Raw genomic sequence first — 17185 nt, forward strand, 5'->3', positions numbered from 1 at the left:
TCCCTCTCCACAAGAGCAGCCTGGCTTGCCGCTCTCTCTTTCTGAAGAGCAGCCTGCAACACCATTCCTCGTTACCACAGTAATGATCTATGGTCACACACATAATGAAATGGATGAAAGTTTTCTGAGTCCATGCAACTAACCTCGATGGCAAGATCGACTGGTCGTGGACGAGGCGTTAATGTTGGAAATATGCCCCAGAGGCAATAATAAATGGTTATTATCATATTTCCTTGTTCATGATAATCGTCTATTGTTCATGCTATAATTGTATTAACTGGAAACAGTAATACATGTGTGAATAAATAGATCACAAAGTGTCCCTAGCAAGCCTCTAGTTGGCTAGCTCGTTAGTCAATAGATGATCATGGTTTCCTGATCATGGGCATTAGATGTCATTGTTAACGGGATCACATCATTAGGAGAATGATGTGATGGACAAGACCCAATCCTAAGCATAGCACTAGATCGTATTGTCTGTATACTAAAGCTTTTCTAATGTCAAGTATCTTTTCCTTCGACCGTGAGATTGTGCAACTCCCGAATACCGTAGGAGTGCTTTGGGTGTATCAAACGTCACAACGTAACTGGGTGACTATAAAGGTGCACTACGGGTATCTCTGAAAGTGTCTGTTGGGTTGGTACGAATCGAGATCGGGATTTGTCACTCCGTGTGACGGAGAGGTATCTCTGGGCCCACTCGGTAGAACATCATCATGAGCTCAATGTGACTAAGGAGTTAGTCACACGATGACGTGCTACGGAACGAGTAAAGAGACTTACCGGTAACGAGATTGAACAAGGTATAGGTATACCGACGATCGAATCTCGGGCAAGTTTTATACCGACACACAAAGGGAATCGTATACGGGATTGATTGAATCCTTGACATCGTGGTTCATCCGATGAGATCATCGTGGAGCAAGTGGGAGCCACCATGGGTATCCAGACCCCGCTGATGGTTATTGGCCGGAGAGGTGTCTCGGTCATGTCTGCCTGTCTCCCGAACCCGTAGGGTCTACACACTTAAGGTTCGGTGACGCTAGGGTTATAGGGAATTGTTATACGAGGTTACCGAAAGTTGTTCGGAGTCCCGGATGAGATCCGGACGTCACGAGGAGCTTCGGAATGGTCCGGAGGTGAAGATTGATATATAGGACGGATGGTTTCGGACACCGGAAGTGTTTCGGGCATCACCGGTAACGTACCGGGACCACCGGGACCACCGGAGGTGGCCCCGGGGGTCCACCGAAGGTGGGCAACGACCCCGGGAGGTAAGGTGGGCCAAGTGAGGGAGGTAACCAGCCCCTAGGTGGGCTGGTGCACCTCCCCACTCAGGCCAATGCGCAGGGGAGAGGAAAGGGGGGAAAACCCTAAGCCAGGTGGGCCTAAGGCCCACCAGGGGTGCGCCACACCCCTCCTCCCCTCCTGGCCGCCACCTCCTGGCGCAGATGGGGGCTGCCGCACCCCTTGGGGGTGGGAACCCTAAGGGATGCGCCCCCTCCCCCTCCCCCTATATATAGTTGATGTTTCGGGGCTGTTTGCCACACGGATTTCTCTCTCTCTCGGCGCAGCCGTGCCCTTCCTCCTCCTTCTCTCTGCCGGTGCTTGGCGAAGCCCTGCCGGGAGACCTCGTCTCTCCATCGACACCACGCCGTCGTGCTGCTGGAGTTCTTCCCCAACCTCTCCCTCCTCCTTGCTGGATCAAGGTGCGGGAGACGTCACCGGGTTGCACGTGTGTTGAACGCGGAGCTGCCGTAGTTCGGCACTAGATCGAATCACACCGCGATCTGAATCGCTGCGAGTACGACTCCATCAACCGCGTTCTAGTAACGCTTCCGCTTAGCGATCTTCAAAGGTATGAAGATGCTCTTACCCCTCTCTCGTTGCTGGTCTCTCCGTAGGAAGATCTGAATATGCGTAGGAAAATTTTGAATTTATGCTACGTTACCCAACAGTTATCTGAGGACAGGAGCTTGACTGGCATGCCTTGATCTCCGGGAGAATGAGTGGACAACGTATTATCCCATCTCCAATGGCTATCGAGCCATGGGGCCTCCCGCCACCAGATATCATCACCAGCTCTGGATCCAAAGGTTCCTGGCTCGGTTAAAGTTCTCCCCTTTCCTAGCCTTCCCTGCGTCCCTGTATGTCACGAGCTTGTGGTGGGATGATATGTTGGTGAAGTTATTTGGATCATCCAGGTCAGACTTAGAGAATGCCTTCGCCTTCTTGTAGGAGGCACTATGGTCCATGCCAAAAAGGTCGTACAAGTGTGGCATCTCCGTCTTATTGTGATGCGCCTAAAAGAGAGGAACAAAGTATTAGTAAGGGCTCAAGCTAGCATGAAGAATGGATTGGATGAATCATGAAGCAAACCACATACCCAGTTTCGTTCGAACTAAAGTAAGTTGGCGCTGCCTTGATGGTTGGGCATGATAACCCACAAGTATAGGGGATCGCAACAGTTTTCGAGGGTAGAGTATTCAACCCAAATTTGTTGATTCGACACAAGGGGAAGCAAAAGAATATTCTCAAGTAATAGCATTTGAGTTGTCAATTCAACCACACCTGAAAGACTTAGTATCTGCAGCAAAGTTTCAGTAGCAAAGTGGTGTGATAGCAACAGTAGCAACGGTAACAATGGTAGGAGTGATAGCAGTAGAGGTAACAATAGCAGCAGTGACAGCTGTAGCGGCAAAGTAACGTAGCAAGGACCAGTAGGAAAAAGTCATAGGCATTGGATCGGTGATGGATAATTATGTCGGATGACATTCATCATGCAACAGTTATAACATGGGGAGATATGTAACTAGCTCCAGTTCGTCAATGTAATGTAGGCATGCATTCTATATATAGTCATACGTGCTTATGAGAAGAACTTGCATGACATCTATTGTCCATCCCTCCCGTGTCAGCGGGGTCCTAATGGAAACTAAGGGATATTAAGGTTCTCCTTTTAATAGAGAACAGGAACAAAGCATTAGCACTTAGTGAATACATGAACTCCTCATATTATGGTCATCTCCGGGAGTGGTTCCGGCTATTGTCACTCCGGGGTTGCCGGGTCATAACACATAGTAGGTGACTACAACTTGCAAGATAGGATCAAGAACACACATATATTGATGAAAACATAACAGGTTCAGATCTGAAATCATGGCACTCGGGCCCTAGTGACAAGCATTAAGCATGGCAAAGTAGTAGCAACATCAATCTCAGAACATAGTGGGTACTAGGGATCAATCCCCATCAAAACTAACTCAATTACATGATAGATCTCATCCAGCCCATCACCGTCCAGCAAGCCTATAATGAGATTACTCACGAACGGTCAAGAGCATCATGGAATTGGCGATGAAGGAAGTTTGGTGATGACTACGGTGACGATCTCCCCTCTCTGGAGCCCAGAACGGACTCCAGATCTCCCCTCCAGAGGAAGAACATGTGGTGGCGGCGCCTCCGTATCATAAAACGCGATGAACTCTTCTCCTTGATTTTTTTTCCGGGCGAAAGGGACTAAATAGAGCTGGAGTTGGAGGCGGCGGAGTCCCGAGGGCCCCACAAGCCTGCTAGGGGCGGCCAGGGGGGCGCGCCTCGTGGGCTTGTGGGCTCCTCGCTCCATGCCTCCGGTTGATTCTGGCGCCAGTATTTTTTATATATTCCACAAAATAACCTCATAAATTTCCAGGTCATTTCGAGAACTTTTATTTCTGCGCAAAAACAACACCATGGCAATTCTGCTGAAAACAGCGTTAGTCCGGGTTAGTTCCATTCAAATCATGCAATTTGAGTCCAAAACAAGGGCAAAAGAGTTTGGAAAAGTAGATATGATGGAGACGTATCAACTCCCCCAAGCTTAAAGACTTTCTTGTCCTCAAGCAGTTCAGTTGACAAACTAAAAGAGACAAAAGGAAAACTTTTACGAACTCTGTTTGATCTTGTTACTGTAATTATGTCTAACTCATATTCAGATTTTCAGCAAGATCATGGGCGAACCACATAAGCAATGACATTTAGGTCTCAAGAGGAACCCATATCAATGGCATAATCAACTAGCGAGCAATAATAATAAGCTTCAATCGTCAACACTTCAATTAAAACAATCATGAAGCAATATGAACAGATGGTATCTCGCTAGCTCTTTCTGAGACCACAAAACATAAATGCATAGCACCTTCAAAGACCAAGGGCTGACTGAACATTGTAATTCATGGCAAAGAAGATCCAGTCACAATCATACTCAATAACAATTAAAAGCAAAGCATAAAAATGATGGAGGTCCTCTCTAATTGGTGCTTTTTGAAAGGAGAGGATGACTCAACAAAAACATAGATAGATAGGCCCTTCGCACAGGGAAGCATTGATTTGCAGAGGTGCCAGAGCTCAAGCTTTGAAAACAGAGATAAATAATTTTGGGTGGCATGCTTTCATTGTCAACGCGATGACTAATAGTTTTCACCATCTTCCATGCTACACATACTATATGCGGTTCCCAAATAGAAAAGTAAAGTTTTGACTCCCCCACCATCGATCAATCACACTCCACGACTAGCCGAATACTCGGGTGTCGTCCATACCAACAACAATCCAGGGGAGTTTTGTTTGCAATTATCTTTTCGATTTGAGCATGGAACTGGGCATTCCAATTACCGGCCCCTTTTTCGTGAATGATAGTGAATAAACACGTATCGAGGATAACACGCCTAGCATGGAAGATACTGATCGCCCCTTGTCACCACATGAGCACTTCGAGCATGCAAAACAGATTATTACTTGAAGGTTTAGAGAGTGGCACATGCAAATTTACTTGGAACGGCAGGTAGATACCGCATATAGGTAGGTATGGTGGACTCATATGGAACAACTTTGGGTTTATGGAAGTGGATGCACAAGAAGTATTCCCGCTTAGTACAAGTGAAGGCTAGCAGAAGACTGGGAAGCGACCAACTAGAGAGCGACAACAGCTATCAATATGCATTGAGATTAACCAACATTGAGTGCAAGCATGAGTAGGACATAAATCACCATAAACATGAATATCATAGAGGCTATGTTGATTTTGTTTCAACTACATGCATAAACATGCGCCAAGTCAAGCCACTTGAATCATTCAAAGGAGGATATCATCCTATCATACTGCATAATAATCATCTTGAAATTCATGTTGGCATCCAAGGCAAACCATTATAAGCTCCTAGCTAATTAAGCATGGCATCAGAAACTATGATCTCTAAGTTTTCATTGCAAACATGTTTATCTCATAACAAAGCTGAATTAGAAACGATGAGCTAGTCATATTTACAAAAAAAATAGATCGAGTTCATACCAGCTTTTCCAGGCTCAGTCACTTCATCATATATCGTCATTATTGCCTTTCACTTGCACGACCGAATGATGTGAACAATAATAAGAGTGTTCGTGCATTGGACTAAGCTGGAATCTACAAGCAAACACAAAGGAGAATACAAAGTAATATGGCTCTTTGACAGATAAACGGATATGCATGCGAGAGCCACTATACACTGTAACCATGGTATTCTACCTTGACCCAAAGAAAAAGAAAACTATCTACACGGGAAAGCTCCCAACAAGCAAAAGAAGAACGGGAAATGTTTTTGGGTTTTCTCAATCTAGACAAGTACACAAGAAGAAAGCAAGAAAAAGAAATAAACTAGCATGGATGATACAGTGGCAAGGTGTGAACACCGACTAACAAAGTGAAAGTGTGAGCAAGAATATAAAGTCGGTGAGAAACACGTACTCCCCCAAGCTTAGGCTTTTGGCCTAAGTTGGTCTACTCCCAAGGTGGGAAGTAACCGTCTCCGGGGTACTCCGAAGTGTACTGAGGGTGCCACTGCTGGGTGGACTCCTCTCGCTCCCACTGATAAACTGGCGTCTGGTACTCGACTGGTAGCTCGGGCACGGGCGCCTGCGGTGGCGCTATGCCCCAATATGCGTAGATGTCCGAGGGCATAATAATGTACCTCCCTAGATGAAGATTGAACAAAGAAGGAGCAAGCAAGGTAATAGTCTCATGAGTACCCTGACTAAATACCAAGTTATAAATCATCCTCTTATTTATATCTTTATCAAGAAAGTCATGGCGAACCATGCTATCATAATCTAGATATCTCTCAGGAAGAACCATCTCTTCTTTCTCGTGCAGTCTAATAGGTATCTCAAAGTGTCTAGCAAGACGGGTAGCAAAGATACCTCCATAAACATCACCTTTAGTACGGTTCGTGTTCAACCGTTGAGACACTATAGCGCCCAACCTATAAGTTTTATCATTGTAAAGAGCTTCGCGCAAGACCGCAAGATCTGGGGAGCTAAGGGCTCCAGCTTTCCCATGACCAATCAAACATTTTCCCACGAATAGAGAGAAATATCGAAGCACGGGAAAATGTATGCTAGCAACTCTAGCGCAATATACTCCTCTCTCCTCTCCTACAACAATAGTATCAATGAAAGCCTCCAAGTCCCGTGGACGAGGTTCATGAATATCCCCAACATAAGGTAATTTGTAGAAATTGCAAAAATCCTGAAGTGACATGCACTGGGGGATATCATATAACTTGAACTCAACCATAGGAGGGTTCTTCCTTGGATAGAAATTAAAGCTTTGCACGAAAATATTAGTGAGGAGGAGGTATTGTGGCGCTTATCTTCAACGAATGCGGTAAGGTCCGCGTTCTCCACAAAGTAATAAAAATCCTCATAAAGACTGTCAGCACGTAAGAACACATCGCTTGGCCACTCGCACGCTCGAACTTCTGCAACTCGGGGGACCGGATACTTGGGTTTCTTCTTCTCAATTCCATCATCCTTGGGGTCATATCTTGAAGAGCCTCTTAGGAACCTCCTCATCTTTTCTTTTTCCTTTCTCTGAAAATTTCTGAATTTTTTGGTGACTCAAAGGAAAAGTGAACAAGGCTCAACAAAACTCATAGCAACTACTCCTACAAGTGCCTAAAGGTCATATCATGCATCAAAACTACTTGGGACCAGCTAAAATTAGCATGCAAAGCTCAAGAACAGGGTCACCAAGGTAGCAAAAATACGCAACGAACAAGGCACTAGAGCAAAAACTAATTGGACCAATGGAGGAGTCACATACCAAGGAACAATTCCCCCAAAACAGTTTGGTGAATGGGGCTTTGCACAAGGAGATCGAAAATCGCAGCAAGAAGAGCAAGAACACGGGTTTGAGCTGTGGGATGATTTTTTTTCTGGAGGTAGGAGAAGGAGATGGGAGCTAGAATAAGTGGAGGGGGGTCATGTGGGCCCCACCAGCCTGGTAGGCGCGGCTAGGGGGGTGCCCGCGCCTCCTGGGCTTGTGGCCCACTGGTGCATCCCCCTGACTAGCTCTCGATCTCAGAATTTTTCAAAAATTCCAGAAAAAATCATACTTGATTTTCAAGGCATTTGAAAAACTTTTATTTTCGGGACACTTTTCTAAGGGACGCAAAAAGCAGAAAACAGGAAAAACTAAAGCTAAATTTATCATTTTTCTTCTAAACAACGGGAAGTAAGCGTTTGGAACAGAGGGTTGTGACTCCTAGATTCATCCATCTCATGGTCATCAAAAGGAATCCGTCAATGAGGTTGATCAAGTCTCCTTGAGAAAAAAAATTCGAGTAGCATAAAACCGGAGATTTTTCGAATAGTCACTAGGTTACCTCAATGGGGATGTGCATATCCCCAACAAGCAAATCATACTTCATCTTAACACTAGGTATAGGGCATTCAAAGCTCCCAATAAGAATTGATGATTTTTTTCAATAGCATTGATGCAATGTACTCGATATTGTTTCTTCGGAAAGTGCACCGTATGTTCATTACCATTGACATGGAAAGTGACATTGCCTTTGTTGCAATCAATAACAGCCCCTGCAGTGTTTAAAAAGGGTCTTCCGAGGATGACCGCCATGGCATCATCCTCGGGAATATCCAGAATAACAAAGTCTGTTAAGATAGTAACGTCAACAACTACAACAAGCACATCCTCGCAAATACCGATAGGGAAAGCAGTTGATTTGTCGGCCATTTGCAAGGAGATTTTAGTGGGTGTCAACTTATCCAATTCAAGTCTACGATAAAGAGAGAGAGGCATAACACTAACACCGGATCCAAGGTCGCATAAAGCAGTTCTAACATAGTTTCCTTTAATGGAGCAAGGTATAGTGGGCACTCCGGGATCACCTAGTTTCTTAGGAGTTCCACCCTTAAAGGTGTAATTAGGGAGAATGGTGGAAATCTCAACCTCAGGTATCCTACTCTTATTACTCACAATATCCTTCATGTACTTAGCATAAGGAGACATTTTGAGCATATCTCTCAAACGCATTTGCAGAAAGATAGGTCTTAGCATAAGCTAGTTCTAACAGGTGAAATAGCAGGTTCTACTTCAATAATCTCAACAGTTTCAGAAGTATCATCACATTCAACAGCAACTCTAGCAATTTGTGCATCTAGGAATGCACCTAGTGGCAAAGTAGTATCAAGCAAAGCATCGTCACAAGCATCATGGATAGCAGAAGTAGCATCATCAAGCACATGCGACATATCAAAATTTCTAGCAGGAGGTGGTGTCGCAAACTTACTCATAACTGAAGGTGAATCAAGTACAGAGCTAGAAGGCAGTTCCTTACCTGTCCTCGTAGTTGAGGGCAAGACTTTAGTTTTCGAATCTCTCGGATTCCTCATAGTGATCAAAAGACATAAATCCCAAGTGACTCAGAGAATAGTGCTAGGCCTCCCCGGCAACGGCGCCAGAAAATAGTCTTGATAACCCACAAGTATAGGGGATCGCAACAGTTTTTGGGGGTAGAGTATTCAACCCAAATTTGTTGATTCGACACAAGAGGAAGCAAAAGAATATTCTCGAGTATTAGCAATTGAGTTGTCAATTCAACCACACCTGAAAGACTTAGTATCTGCAGCAAAGTTTCAGTAGCAAAGTGGTGTGATAGCAACAGTAGCAACGGTAACAGTAGCAGCAGTGATAGTAGTAGCGGCAAAGTAACGTAGAAGGACCAGTAGGAAAACTCGTAGGCATTGGATCGGTGATGGATAATTATGCCGGATGACATTCATCAGTTAATAGTTATAACATGGGGAGATATGTAACTAGCTTCAGTTCGTCAATGTACTGTAGGCATGCATTCCGTATATAGTCATACGTGCTTATGAAAAGAACTTGCATGACATCTATTGTCCATCCCTCCCATGACAGTGGGGTCCTAATGGAAACTAAGGGATATTAAGGTTCTCCTTTTAATAGAGAACCGGAACAAAGCATTAACACTTAGTGAATACATGAACTCCTCATATTATGGTCATCTCCGGGAGTGGTTCCGGCTATTGTCACTCCGGGGTTGCCGGGTCATAACACATAGTAGGTGACTACAACTTGCAAGATAGGATCAAGAACACACATATATTGATGAAAACATAACAGGTTCAGATCTGAAATCATGGCACTCGGGCCCTAGTGATAAGCATTAAGCATGGCAAAGTAGTAGCAACATCAATCTCAAAACATAGTGGATACAAGGGATCAATCCCCATCAAAACTAACTCGATTACATGATAGATCTCATCCAACCCATCACCGTCCAGCAAGCCTACGATAAGATTACTCACGAGTGGTGAAGAGCATCATGGAATTGGCAATGAAGGAAGGTTGGTGATGACGACGGTGACGTTCTCCCCTCTCCGGAGCCCAGAACAGACTCGAGATCTGCCCTCCAGAGGAAGAACAGGTGGTGGCGGCGCCTCCGTATCGTAAAACGCGATGAACTCTTCTCCTTGATTTTTTTTCCGGGTGAAAGGGACTAAATAGAGCTGGAGTTGGAGGCGCTGGAGCCCCGAGGGCCCCACAAGCCTGCTAGGCGCGGCCAGGGGGGCTCGCGCCTCCTCGGCTTCTGGGCTCCTCGCTCCACGCCTCTGGTTCATTCTTGCTCCAGTATTTTTTATATATTCCACAAAAAATCCTCGTAAGTTTACGGGTCATTCCGAGAACTTTTATTTCTGCGCAAAAACAACACCATGGCAATTGTGCTGAAAACAGCGTTAGCCGGGTTAGTTCCATTCAAATCATGCAAATTAGAGTCCAAAACAAGGGCAAAAGAGTTTGGAAAAGTAGATACGTTGGAGACGTATCATGGCACACCAACCATTTGGCTCCGCCGATCCTTCGCATTGTCGTGGACGGCTCGCCAGTTCCCTGTGCACCACTCATCCACCAACGCCTCCCAACAATCCATCTTATCCGCACACCATCTCGGGGGGCACCTATAAGTTATTAGAAAAAAATTTGAGCGCTACGCCTATGAATCAAATCAAGAGAACTACGTAGAAGGCCTTAAGAACAGGTAACTACCTTCATGTACTGCTCCTTCTTCAGATACTTGGCACGGCACTCCTTCTGCTTCTTAATACCACGCGCGGCGTAGTGGTCTCGAATAGCGTGTGGCCGAGCCTCGTGGCGTAAGTTCTGTAATAACCGCCTACACTCGGCCTTGAGATCCTTGGCCGCCTCCTCCTCATATCCCTCCTCACACCTATAGAAGGACTGCAACCAAACGAGACAACACCGATTAGTACAATAATTAGCTATATTGTTAATTTTAGATTGTGTAAAAGGATTATTTACCCAAAAGCTCTTGATCACCATCTCAGCCCTCGCGTTGCACAAGACACCATCTATAATTTCCTCCGGCAGGGCCTCCGCAGCCTGGTAGTGCTCCCAGGAAAATCCTAGTGTAGGAACTTGACCCTCACCAGGCAACGTGACAAACCCCGGAAAATTTGTCCGACAAAGCACACCCAGGACGTTGTTCGGATTGCGGACTCCACGAGGGTGCGCCCATGCCCTGCAGTATGATAAGGTCAACACATTATATATTTGAAGAAACTTGAAGGCAAAAGGTAAAAAATGAGTAAATGTACTTACCTATTGCTACTGCAACAAAAGACCTTCCAACGGCGCCAAAAATAGGTGTGTCGACGGCACCAGGAATCCTTCTGCTACGGCTACGCCTTAAGGGACTTCCTAAGAAAATATGCAAAGGATTTCCCTCGTGGCCTTGGAGCCTTGCGTTGGTGTTCCCTCGAAGCAGAAAGGGTGATGTAGCACAACAGTGGTAAGTATTTCCCTCAGTTTGAGAACCAAGGTATCGATCCAGTGAAGGAGTATCACAAGTGCGTGCACAAACACAAAAGCTTGCTCCCAATGCTATGAAGGGGTTGTCAATCCCTTATAGATTGTTTGCCAAGTGAGAACTGAAAGCAACAAAGTAACAAAGCGAAGTAAAAGCGAAAATGGAAACGATAGATGTGAATAGACCCGGGGGCCGTAGTGTTTACTAGTGGCTTGTCTGATGAAAGCAAGTAGACGGTGGGTGAACAAATTACTGTCGAGCAATTGATAGAACTGCGCAAAGTCGTGACGATATCTATGGCAATGATTATATCTATAGGCATCACGTCCAAAACAAGTAGACCGATACTTTTTGCATCTACTACTATTACTCCACACGTCGACCGCTATCCAGCATGCATCTAGTGTATTAAGTCCAAAAGATCAGAGTAACGCCTTAAGCAAGATGACATGATGTAGATGGACAATCTCATATCTATGAAAGAGCCCACCTTGTTACCCTTGATGGCAACTACACGATGTGTGCCTTGCTGCCCCTACTGTCACTGGGAAAGGTCACCACACGGTAAGAACCCAAAACAAAGCACTTCTCCCATTGCAAGAATCATAGATCTAGTTGGCCAAACAAAACCCAAGACTCGGAGAGACTTACAAGGATATCAAATCATGCATATAAGAAATCAGCAAAGACTCAAATATATATCATAGATAATCTGATCACAAATCCACAATTCATCGGATCTCGACAAACACACCGCCAAAGAAGATTACATCGGATAGATCTCCATAAGATCATGGAGAACTTTGTATTGAAGATCCAAGAGAGAGAAGAAGCCATCTAGCTACTAACTACAGACCCGTAGGTCTGAAGTGAACTACTCACGAGTCATTGGAGGGGCGATGATGATGATGAAGAAGCCCTCCAACTCCAAAGTCCCCTCTGGCAGGGCGCCGGGAAGGGTCTCCAAATGAGATCTCGCGGAAACGGAAGCTTGCGGCGGCGGAAAAGTATTTTCGAGGCTCCCTTGATTTTTTTTCTTATTTTTAGGGAATATACAGGCGCAAGATCTAGGTCAGGGGGGCGCCAGGGAGGCCACAAGCCTGCCCACCGCCGCCTCCCCTGGTGGCGGAGTGGGGGCTTGTGGGCTCCCTGTAGCCCTCCTGGCTTGGCCCACAAGCCCCCTGATCTTCTTTCGTTCGGGGAAAAATCATTTCTGGGATTTTATTCCGTTTGGACTCCGTTCCAAAATCAGATCTGAAAAGAGCCAAAAACACAGAAAAAACAGGAACTCGCACTTGGCACTGAATTAATAAGTTAGTCCCCAAAAAGATATAAAAGGTACACAAAACATCCAAAGATGACAAGATAACAGCATGAAACCATAAAAAATTAAAGATACGTTTGAGACATATCACCTATCCCCTTCAGGCTTAATCACCGGCCTCTACTCGCGGGTAGACGGCACGACTAGGAGGCGTGTACTACCACGCTTGTACACGGTGGCCCCGTCCACCTGCACATCGCCCTCACTATCCGTAAACTCATCCCCGCCAGCAGCACAACAGCCACCCGTACCCTCGGTCCAATCTGGCACCTCCGTCCAATCCGGCACCTCGGATCGATCCGGCCAGGCAGCCCATCCGGACCTCTCCACGTCGGCCGAAGCGTGTGTGGCAGGAGTCTCCTCGGACGTAGCCTCGGGAACCCAAGTCTCGTGGGCCGAAGGCACCTCGACCCAAGGCTGATCCTGGGACGGAGTCTCATGGGCCGAATGCCCGTCCACCCGAGTCTCTTGGACCAGAGTCCCCATAGCCTCCTCCTCAAACAGGTCCACCATAGTAGTCATGTGCTCGGGTGAATGAGCTGGTGGTGGTGGCGAGGACGGCGCAACAATCCGCCTACTTCTTCCGCGGCCACCACCTCTCCCTGTAACCTTCCCCTTCTTCCCTCCCCGGCCAGTACCTCTCCAAGTAGGCAATGCCGCCGACGAAGAAGCACCCGCGGGTGGTGTCGTCAGACTGTCTTCCAAGGCTCTACGGAGAGATATGGGTGGAATGGAAGTACCACCCCTCGTGCGGGCCACCGAAGAAGAACCCGTCGAGTGATCTTGACCCGCGCCCACCATCTTTCAACACCTGCTGACCTGCCATGATAAAAATTAAGAGAAATTAGTAGAACATAAAAAAATAGATAGTATTGAAAACTTTTTGAGAATTAATGAATTCCTTAATTGTGTTCTCAAGATTAGAGAGTATCCTATTATAATTTGTAGAAGGATTTCCACAAGAATTACTATAAGAATTGCTATGACCATTAGGAACATTACCGAGATATGGCCTAGTATTGAAATTACCCCTACTAGTAGAATGCCCGTGCGTTGCTACGGGTAAATTGTAGGATATATGTAAGCATATATTTTTTCTTCACAGAAATACCTAAGTATATATTGTTTGTTAGTTTTAAACCACATTAGATAGATTCGTTCATGAAAAGCTAGATGGAAGCACATAAGTAAGATCGGAAGCATACAACAGATCGACATTCTTTCCACAACTCGTTCCTGATGGAACTCCCATGTCATATATGAGAGTACATGGTTGACTATGAACACGAGAGAACTCAATCTTAGGTTTAACAGCATCTTCAATAGAAGATGTATATGCAAAAATAAATATCTTTTGCATCTTCGAGGCCCAACAATACCTCCCCAACAGAGGGTGTAGATGGAAAAATACATCATGCATCAATTTTTTAGGTGGCATCAATTTTGTTTAGTTGACAGTTTGCCACACCTTAAAAAAATCGTCCTCCGCCTCTGAATATACTAACATATAAATGTAGGGGGTGTGGAGGCTCACCGGCAGGGGCGGCTGTGGGGCGGCGGGGCGGCGCCGGGGACGTTGGGGCTGCGGGGCTACGCCGGGGGCGGTGGGGCGGCGGCGTCGGGGGGTTGTGGGGCACCGGGGCGGTGGGGAGGCGGCAAGGGGGCTGTGGGGCACCGGGGTGGCATCGGGGGTGGCCGGGCAACGATGGTGGCGGTGATGGTCATCGGGGGAGGAGAGAGAGAGAGTGGCTGTTTGAGAGAGAGAGAGGGTCGGGTGGGGCGGGACGGCCGTTAGTAGATTCATGAACTTTGTCGTCTGCTGGCGAACGGCAAAGGGTCTATACTCTTTGTCGTCTGCCTCTGGACTCTTTGTCGTTCGCCAGCAGACGGCAAAGAAGGGGAGTAGTTTGACCTAAGCTTTCCCCGGCCACATGGGCCCAGCCCAAAGCTTTGCCATCTGCTTTTTTCATCGTTTCCATGTGCGGCTGACGGCAAAGAATTGACTGTTGGCAAAGACCTTCTTTGCCATCAGCCAGTTCTTTGTCGTCCACTTTGTGGGAGCTGACGGCAAAGACACTCTTTGCCATCAGCTAACAGACGGCAAAGATTTGGCAGATGGCAAAAAAATGATTTCCAGTAGTGAATATCAGGAGAGTGTTTACACCATATAAAAAGACCACGATAAAAATTTCTAAGCACAATTTTGATAGGTATCCACAGCATAATTCTTTTATGAGCTTCAGAAATTCTATCCCAAGCCTCCTTAATATTTTCTCCATTCCTTTGATGGAAATCTAGGACCTCATATTCCGTCAAAGCATCAAACCCTAGCATGCTGGACTAAGTAGAAAGAACTACTAAAAGCAAAGTAACTATTTTTTTTTGTGGTTTTTGGTATAAGACTCTAAAGAAAAAACTAGAAAGCAAACTAACAAGACTAAAAAGCAAAGGTAAAAGATAGCGTGCAACTCCCCTATATTGAAGATTGGAGTCCCTGGCAACGGCGCCAGAAAACTTTCTTGATGACGAGTTGATGAATATACTTCTCGACCCTCGTTGGTTACCCCAAGAGGAAGGTGGAGATGTAGTCAGTAGCAAGTTTTCCTTTACACGAAGACTGTAAGGTTTATCGAACCAGGAGGACTCCGAGGATCAACAAGTAGGTGTCCCCTTCCCAGGCGCAAGCAGAAGATGGGGACCTGCACACACAAAAATAACTTTGCTCCCAACGAGTACACAGAGGTTGTCAATCTCTCCGACCTTGTAGTTTGCAAAGGATCAAAACACAAGCAGGAATAGTGATAGTGATTGCAACGGAAAAGTAAATGAAAACAGTAAATGATGGATGTGTAAGCAATGATGGTGATATGGACCGGAGTCACATGATGTTCACTAGTGATGTCTCTCTCCGAAAAGACGATAAACAACTATGCTTGGGTAAACAAATTACAGCTGGACAATTGACAGAATTATAAACGCGCCGCAATGCTAATTATGCTACTTGAAAGTTAGAGACTCAATAGTAATGGGCAGTATGCCAAGACAAGTAGACCATTTATTCATCAGCATCTACTTACTAATCATCCACCTTGATATCTCTATCCAGAATGTCTCGCTAGTATTAAGTTACGAGCCCCACCCAAAGTGTAAACTCAAAGCAACGGACAACTGCATTAAGAACTATGCGTAAGGTAAACAATCCTTGCAACCGTGGTCACAAGAACCGTTGTTTGCTCCCTGGTGGCAACAACACATCCCCTAGTCTCATGTTTCTGTCACTCAAGCTAGACATCAGGGGGCATGAACCCACAATCATGCATAGCGCTCCCTCTTGGAGTTACAATCTACTACTCGGCCAAAGCAATACAAAGCAACAGAGAACATTCATGAATCACTAAAGAACATAATATAAAAGGATAATCAAATATATAATTCATAACAATCTGAACATAATCTCATAATCCATCGGATCCCAACAAACCGAGCATAGTAATAGCAGGAAAATTATATAGATGCCTTGATCATGTAGGGCAGCTCACAAGGGCTAATCATGGAAGCACAAGATTGGACAGAAGACATCACATAGCTACTGGTCATGGACTCATGGTCCAAGGAGGACTACTCACGACACGCCTGGGAAGCGTACATGGTGGTGGAGAAGCTCCCGGAGGTCAATCCTCCCTCCGGCAGGGTGCCGTGAAGAGGTCTCCTCACGCTCCCGATCTCGGAAGCGCTGCGACGGCGGAACGATGGAGAAATTCTCGATTCTTGATGTGATGGAAGGGTTTCTTCTTGGAGGAGTAAATATAGGCCAAAGGAGGGCGCCAGAAGAGGTGGGGCCCACCCAGGCGGCCTGTGGGCGCGACCAGGGGCCAGGTCGCGCCGGGTGATCGCCTGGGCAGCCCCTGGCCCCCCTCTAGCCCATCTTTAGTGATCTGGAAACTTCCATTACACTGATTTTTATATATTTTCTCGGGATTTTTGGGGCTCCGGAAAATTGGGTAAAAGCCCGTGCAAAAAAAAAGACATCAGCAGACAGAAACTGGCACTGGGTGCACTGAGTTTGTGGGTTAGTCCAAATATGTATAAAAAGTGTAGCAAAACATATAACAATGCACCCAAAAGACCATGGAACTAGCAAAAATATAGGTACGTCTGGGACGTATCAGCAACCCCAACTACGTAAGTACGAGAGCGTCGTCCTTCTCTTTGACCACTCCTCATAGGGAATGACTTCATTATCTTTTGTAGGAACCTTATTCAGGACATGACACGTAGTCAATATAGCTTCCCCCCACCATGCCTTGGATAAACCCGATGTATTTAATATGGCGTTAACCAAATCAGTTAGAGTACGATATTTCCGCTCGGCAACCACGTTTGACTGGGGTGAATCGGGAGGCATCCTCTCATGAATAATGTCGTATTCCGCACAAAAATAATCAAATTTGTTTGAGAAATACTCTTCACCATGATCAGACCGGACGCGTTTAATTTTCTTTTCAAATTGATTCTCAACTTCTGCCTTATAGATTTTAAAGTAGTGTAGAGCCTCATCTTTAGTATTCAATAGATACACATAGCAATATCTAGTCCAATCATCTATCAATGTCATGAAATACTTCGTTCCACCTTTAGTCAACACACCATTCTTCTCACAAAGATCAGAATGTATGAGTTCTAATGGCGCCAA

The sequence above is a fragment of the Hordeum vulgare genome, chromosome 4H, assembly GCF_904849725.1.
Source record: "Hordeum vulgare subsp. vulgare chromosome 4H, MorexV3_pseudomolecules_assembly, whole genome shotgun sequence".
NCBI classification, from domain to species: domain Eukaryota; kingdom Viridiplantae; phylum Streptophyta; class Magnoliopsida; order Poales; family Poaceae; genus Hordeum; species Hordeum vulgare.